Source organism: Papio anubis, chromosome 2 (assembly GCF_008728515.1).
Source record: "Papio anubis isolate 15944 chromosome 2, Panubis1.0, whole genome shotgun sequence".
NCBI lineage: Eukaryota > Metazoa > Chordata > Mammalia > Primates > Cercopithecidae > Papio > Papio anubis.
In genome coordinates this window covers 77,968,953-77,976,932 of record NC_044977.1, presented here as the reverse complement: position 1 = coordinate 77,976,932, position 7,980 = coordinate 77,968,953, and the positions used below count along the sequence as shown (strand labels likewise).

The following is a 7,980-nucleotide window of genomic DNA, read 5'->3' as shown; positions in this document are numbered from 1 at the left end:
CATTTTGACTCTCTGAAATAGCTACATCCTAAAATCAGGGCTATCTTTAACAATAGCAAGAGGGCAATATTATATACAACTCAGTTAGGAGACCCTTTAGTTACTCTCCATTAATGCTTCTCAGTTTATAATACCATACCTCACAGTAGGTAGAAGAATGAAAACTACTGCAGGTGTGTAATTTTGAAACTAGCCCTCTAAAAATTCCCTATTACTCATATAGCAATCTAATAAAAACTACCTACATAGTTACTATTCTTTTCTTCTTTGCCAAATGTTTTATAATAAATCTCTTAATTATATACATTCTTCTACTTAAGATTAAATTGGAAATACTTTATTAGCAAAAGTCTTGGGACTATCTAAACTCCCACACATAGATAAATCTGATATGGAGAGAGAATTAAAATATTTAATTAAAGATGATACCCACATTTTCAAGTTTTTAAAAGAGGGAGATGGCTTTGTATGCTTTTGTATAGTTTAGTGTCAAGAACAGATACACATCAGTAAAAGACACCAATAATCATTAGAGCTCAAGGAAGTTATTTAGTGCAGCCTCTGGAGCCATATTCACCCTGCAGTGCATAATGGGAAAATTGGGAGCATTAATAAGAAATTTCAGTAGTGTTCGTTAGAAAAATAAGCTACTTACTGAGATCTGTTTCTTCTATTGCATGTTTGCTTTTGAGGGACAGCTTCTGTCAAAAGTGAAATCATCACCAGAACTGGGCCTGTTAAGAAGAATAGGGTTTTGTTTACTTTTTATGTCAATTAACTTCAACAAAAAGGCCACGCTGGCTGCTGTCATGCCATCTGGGTAGGCATTAAACATTAATGATGATCAGCACTGAGGTTCTATTTATCTTGAGTTGGCTTTCATAAAGTTTGTCAGAATGGTGCTGGAGGACAAGAATTGCTAAGGAGAAAGAAGCTATGGGCCAAGTTAAAGAATTTGAATGCAAAGGCTAGGTCAATGGAGTTTTTGTAAACTACATAACTTACCAGGGTTTATCTCATCTTCTCAATACACATGGAATACTCTGCTTTTCAAGAGGTGTATAAGCTAGTCTTAAGATAAGATGTTCAAGAGAGCATGCTAAGTTGCATGTGCTATAGATGACAGACACCTTTACAGCCCCTCCGTTCCCACCAGAGGTGACATAGGAAGCTCTGTAAAGTTCAAGTAAAGCTTGAACACAGGAACAGTACAACTGCCAGATGCTGAGGAGAATCAGGAAAGCAATGAGCTAGACTTTTCTTTTAGTCAATTAAGTGGGTTATTTTAGTTGCATCGAGTATTGATATGTGTTAACTCTTTTTAGTAGATGGCAAAGTGGGCTTGATGTTCAAAAATAATGTTCAAGTTAGGGTACATGGTCCCTTTCTCAGTGATTTTTTTAATAAAAGTAAACATTGGTTCAAAGACAAATAGCAAGTATTCCCCCCTGTGCTATTTATAGAGGGCTCAATTCATGGAAAGGCAGACCCTCCAATGCAATTCTGTGGCTATCTCTTACAGTGGTTTCAGAATCACAATAAAACAGCTAGTAAATAGGATATAAACAACAAAAGAGTTTAGAAGTTCCCTGTGAGCAATCTGTGTGTCTCCAGCAAGCTTGAACCAAAGTCTCCATATCCTGACCCACTGAATTATAAGCAGTTCCTACTTGCCCATCTTGCCAAAGTGGTCCACACACACTTCGATGAGGACAGTTATATTTAGCAGGTCCTTATCCCTGCAAGAGACAGGGATGTCCTTGCAGACATCCCTGCAAGATCCTCACTATTATTATTCATGTGTTATTGGCAAAAACATAGCTTGCATCTTTCCAGAGGCAGAGTTTCAAAGACAGGGTTTTCTTTGAGACATAAGCACATTGCTTACATACATAACAAGGTTATTAACACTTGCACTCAGGGGAAAGGAAATAGCTATTGCAAATTAATGTGTGCTACTTTATAAAATAAGCTGTTTGTGTATATGAATTTAGGTAAGCAAAATGCACACATCATATAAAAATAAATTGCAATGATCAGACCAAATGGCTGTGCTGGACATCAAAGAAAAGACACGTTGCCATCAGGAGAACTCTTTCTTACATGCGATAGCCAAGATATCTTCTTTAATATGAAAAAAGTTAATTTCTGAATTTCAAAAAGAATAAGATTAGCTAATTGGTCATCCTAATTTTTATGCCTTTAGAGTTTTTAGTCTATTCAAGTAGAAGAGTCCAGCGAGGCCAAAGAAGGATTATGGTGTTCAAGTTCTGGTTGCTGGAGTTTTTAGCCCAGAGTGACATATTGAAATCAGTAAATAGTTATTTTATAATGACACAGCACAACAGCCTTGTTATGAATTTTTCTTAAATGCATATATACTGTATTTAAAATTAAAATATAGATACCAATTTACCAAAGATACATATTACTAATTCTAAGCAAAAATTTAAAAAAAAAAAAACCCAACTCATCATAATTTAAGAATCAAAATGTAGTTTTGTCTTAAGAATTTAGCGGTTATACTGGAAATGCATTTTCAACTCCTATGTTCTAAAGTTTATGTTCAAATGGTGCCAGTGAATTTTTATATGAAGGGAAAATGCCTGCTTTTTTTTTTTTAACAGATGTAATTTCACTTAATCCTTTGCGCTTTCCCTTAGTTGCCATTTAACACACAATCCTGGCTTTACTTATCTCTTGAAAGAAGGCATGCTACAAATAGGAAGGAATTGTAATAATGATATTTGGCCTCTACTTTGTCTTAGCTGTTAAACTCTTTTTAGTATTTTTGTTAAATATTTGCAAAGGGAAGCATTTTCTACAGAGGATAATTAATTTCAAGAAAAATATCTTGAGTTTTAAGAAATAAACATCTCCAGAAAAGGAGACAGTCAATTTTATAAAATGTCGCAACTCTCCAACATTTGGGGTAGTGACTCCTTTTTTTTGTTAGGACATTTGAAACTAGCAAGCAGCCATTGTTTCTAAAGAATTCTGCCTTCATGTTGACTCATGTTTCTTTCACTTCATTTTGAAATAGCTAAAAATCATTAAAACTGTAAATATTTTGTTGCTTGGGTAAGCATCTTCTGGGAACTTTGTATCTATGGTATATAATCATAGAATTTTATATTTTCATATAAAGCTAATTTTTTTCTAGTTTCACCTCCGTCATAGTTTTTTTTTTTTTTCCTTTTTGTGGTGGATATGTGAATTCAACTTTCTGTGTATTGAAGTAGCAAAAACCATCTTTACATTCCAAAAGAATCCAACATGTGTTATTTCTTTGAGGCAGTGATTGTGAAAGTTGGGTTTTCTTTTTAATTCCATTGACCATTTGTGCAATAGGAATTAGACATAATTAGTCACTGAATACATTCGTCACATTGACCCATTTGGAAAAAGTGGTTTTTTTTGGTGTTTTTTTTTTGTTGTTGTTGTTGTTTTTAATATTTGTTCAGGGGGAGGGATTTTGTAACCTGAAAATTTTCCCTTTTTCTTCTGTTTAAACTATATCAAATCATTCTATTATAGTGTTATTTAATATGTAAATTGTATTGCTATACATAAAATAAAGTATGGTTTTTGATGTATTCAGTAGTGTTGAGCATTTCTATGAAAATGTCTCTATCCAATAAAATCAGGTTACTAGTCTCCCTTAACAGATCACATTAATACCCACCAACCCTCTGGTCTAAGTTTTCATGGTAGTAAAATGAACATTGGTTGTCATCTTTACACAGGCAGCAAACCAAAAAGAATGGTCTTTGCTGGGTTGATTTATCAATGTTCTTTCTCCTTTAAAGAGTAAACAATGACATTTTTACCTGCTTATCTAAGGAATCAAACTTTATTCTGTTTATGACTCTGCTGCTAAGTTGTGAACAGAATTACTATTTTCTCTAGTGTATCAACTAGATTTGTAACAGCTCTCTTAATACTTACTATGTAGGATGAAGGATATATCCTGGTAAGACTTCTGAAAAATCTGTATGTGTAGGATTAGTACAATTGCTTCTACTTAACAAGGACTTTTGACATTTCCAAACAGGTATACAAGTCCCAAACTTGGCAGCTTTGGCCTACCATTCTGTCTTAACTTTTAGTGGCTCCACATCGGGTGCTCAACTCTTCCTACCCAAGGCCCCAGTTTTTCTTCCCATAGAGATAAGAGCTGATACTTCACTCTCGCCAAGTCATGAGGAATTTAAGAAACTGTGTGTGAAGAGTATAGGGAAGAATGACTCTAGCACAAAAGAATGAAATCTCTTAGGATATAATCCTAGTCTTCCTCAAATTATACCCATGGGGAAACTACTACCCTATATCATAGGATACACCAGAGGTCCACAAATTGATGGCTTGTAGATTGCATTCAGTCCACAGATACATTGTATTTGGCTCATAATTTTAAAATTTGTATTAGTTACCAATATTTAAAAAATGAAAACTTTTGCATTAAGATTCAGGTTTCAAGCTCCTTTAAAAAATTTGGGTGTTGTAACAGGCTCACACTCTCCCATGACAGTAACAAGATGGAAATGAACAGCAGTTTTCACACTTAGGTGGAATATATGCTCTCTAGTTCACCAAAGTCTACATTGCTCCCTATCACCTTATGTCTAGCCATCATCGGTCATTTAATTAACCTGCTTGGATCCTGTGAGCAGTTGCCTCTGAGATATCCTATAAGAATTATGACACCATCTTGCATCTCAGGCTAGTAAACCACCAACCAAGAGTGGCAGTAGAACTATCTCTAAGTCTTTCATCATGAAAATCCTAGACAACCAGCACGCAGCACACATTACTAACTACCTCTAAGTTCACCCAAGATGATTCCATTAAGCAGCAGTTATGACTATTCAAAATCATTTTAAAAAATCAATTTTCTACTCCATGGTTTTTACTGCCCAGGACATAACCCTAGACAAGGAAGCTTCATTTATGCTACTACAAATGGCAGAAATAAACCAGAATACAAAAAGCTACTGGTCCAAAACTCTATTTTTAAACAGCTAATTGTGGAACTTTGAGATTTAGAAACAAATCACTACTGACCATGCCTGGATTCAGAAACAGGATTGAAGACAATGGCTTTAAATTCCTGCCTATGTTAGTAAAATCACATAAAGGCACTAGAAGATGGGAACCAGAAGTTGGTTACTAGCAAGTTAAAATTGGCTTTTGTGATTATGAAGTTTGGCAGAGAAGGATAATTACACCAGCAGTTTATCTGAATATAACAATTATGTTGCTCAAAAGTTGAAAAGAAGAAATTAACTTTATCTAATTTGTGGTAATTTCAAATCATTTGACTTGTAGTTACTGGCCTATAAACTATTTTCCGTTTCCCACACCCTACACTTGCAGGGTGTAAAGGCAGGCTTTGCAGCAATATCCAGTGGGCCTTGCAAAGCTTAGAAGAGCATTCTAAACCAGAGACATCTTTAGCACTATGTTAGGATCCATTCCATAAGCATTTCCTGCATGTCTACTACAGACCACATGTTAGTTATACTCTATATAGAAAGTAAAGTTGTTGGCAGAGGCATTTCAAGTTAGTTGAGACAAAGATGATAATTTAGTCTTAAAAAAATTAGTTCTTCAATTTATTCCAAAATATTTAGTTGGCACTATAGTAGAGATGGTTTTTAGGGAAAGAATAAAAAAGACTATTGTGCACCAATGTGAGCAAACAAGTAAAACCTGTAATCACAGACACTATTACATAGTATGCTGACAAAATTCTGTTTTTTCTATATTAGTTACTAGAACTCAGAAAACATTTTTCCATACAGTAAAAAATATTCAAGGATGAGGACTACTGGGTCAAAAAGCCAAGGGTGCCAGTCAATTCTGCCACTTACGGTGTTATGAGGCAAGTTACTTCACCTTCCTAAGTGCCATTTTCTTCATCTAAAATACAGAAACTAATGTTTACCTCATAGACTGCTCTGAGGAGTAAATGAGATGATGCATGCAAAGATCTTGGGATAGTAGATAGTAAGTACTCAATTAATACTAGCCATTTTAAGTATCACATAACCCTGCTTTATTTAATTGCTTGGCAGACCTTTTATCAGTAATGAGTCAACCTACCTAAGCTTGCCCAGTTAAATAGAAATACTGAGAAATTTCTGTCACTAATGAAGAAGTTCACAAAGTCAAATAAAGGCCGGGCATGGTGGCTCATGCCTGCAATCCCAGCACTTTGGGAGGCCGAGGTGGGCGGATCATTTGAGGTCAGGAGTTTGAGACCAGCGTGGCCAACATGGTGAAACTCTGTCTCTACTAAAAATACAAAAATTAGCTGGACATGGTGGCACACACCTATAATCCCAGCTACTCACGAGGCTGAGGCAGGAGACACTTGACCCCAGGAGGAGGAGTTTGCAGTGAGCCAAGATCATGCCACTGCACTCCAGCCCTGGTGACAAAGCGAGACTCCGTCTCAAAACAAAACAAAACAAAGCCAAGTAAGATCCAAGAGAGGTGAATGGGGCTGAAGGTAGGTAGTGAAAGCAACACATATGTCCTACTGTCCAGAAACAAGAGTGGCAGAAGCAGGGAATGGATAAATATACATGATGCCCCAAAGCTTGAATATTTCTCTTCTAACCATTTAAGTCACTCTGTGCCTTCTAGGAAAGTTTTGTGGGTTTTTTTGTTGTTGTTGTTGTTTTTTCAAAAAAAAAAAAAAAAGCTCCATAATTTCAGAAAAGTGCAACAGAAGGCTTAATAATATTTGTTAATGTCAAGGACCAGGCACAGAACACTGCACAATACTATGAAAATGGTGAATGTTATTTCCATCACTAGCAGCAGTGCTCTCTCTCTGCCCCAAAACTCTATAAGGCAATACAAACAATGATAATTCCTTTCTCCTCAGCCAATTTTTATCTCCTATATCTCTCGCTACTTTCAGTAGATCACTGTCATTATCACAACCATCATCATCCCTTAACGTAGCCTTACCTGGCCTCATTAGACATTCATTATTGTATTATGAAGAAGTGGCCATAAATTACAGGCACTTCATGTTTTGGTATTTATATGGTGAAAGTATCTCACTACATACATAATATTATCTGTTCCTTGTGTCAACACTATTGACTTATTAAATAAGTTATGATTATTTTTCTTTTAACACTTGGTGTTTAAACAGTAGATTTAAAATTATATGCCAATATTTAACATTTTCATGACTCAGGAATCCTGACAATGTTTCAAAATTGACCACTTAAAAATAGCTATATGGGATTGGCTCTTATAATAGATTATTAGATATGAAACATTTTCCATGGAAGGATGGACAATCATGAGAACTTAAACAGAATTTATCATTAATATTCGTTATTAAGATAACTTTTGCTTAAGACACATTGCTTAAGAATATGTGAACTGGATTTTGTGTCAGAACATTCCAACATGGTTAGCAGTTCTTTTCTGAGATTTTCTTGTAATATTTCTCTAATGTTTCTCTTATCTTACTGGTTAGGAACATGCTAAGAACAACCTGGGGTCCAAAAAATTCAACTCCCTTAGGTGCTTTTGCAGAGTGAAAATTACTCAAAAAGTTTGATGGGATTTTTCACTACCTCAATATTTGCTACTTTTCAAATCTCCATTATTATTGGATTTACATCTAAATGCTGGCATGCCCCAAGCTTCTGTTGAAGTAGACCTTAAGGTAATTCCATCCAGATCCATGGAATTATGTACTTTCTATATGCCAATGACTCCCAAAGTATATATCTTGTCCAAACCTATGCCCTGAACTCCAAATTTATATCCAGCTGAACATTTATCATCTCCATTTGTATATCTAATCAGCATCCCAAACTTAACATGACAAAAGCAGAACTGGAATTTTGCCCCTAACCTGTTCTTCCCCTAGTCTTCTAACAGTAGTAACATCTACTCAGGTAATCAAACTAAAAATCTAGCGGTCTTCCTTGACTTATCTTTATTTCC

General features: G+C 35.3%; 1 long non-coding RNA gene across 1 annotated transcript in view; it reads right to left on the bottom strand.

Annotated features, from left to right (window-relative positions):
- Positions 1-4,882, bottom strand: part of LOC116273647 — a 36,933-nt gene extending 32,051 nt beyond the window's left edge. The window contains exon 1 of the long non-coding RNA XR_004181949.1: positions 656-4,882. This is a non-coding gene — a long non-coding RNA (uncharacterized LOC116273647). The remainder of the gene's footprint in view (positions 1-655) is intronic.
- Positions 4,883-7,980: the final 3,098 nt, after the last annotated feature.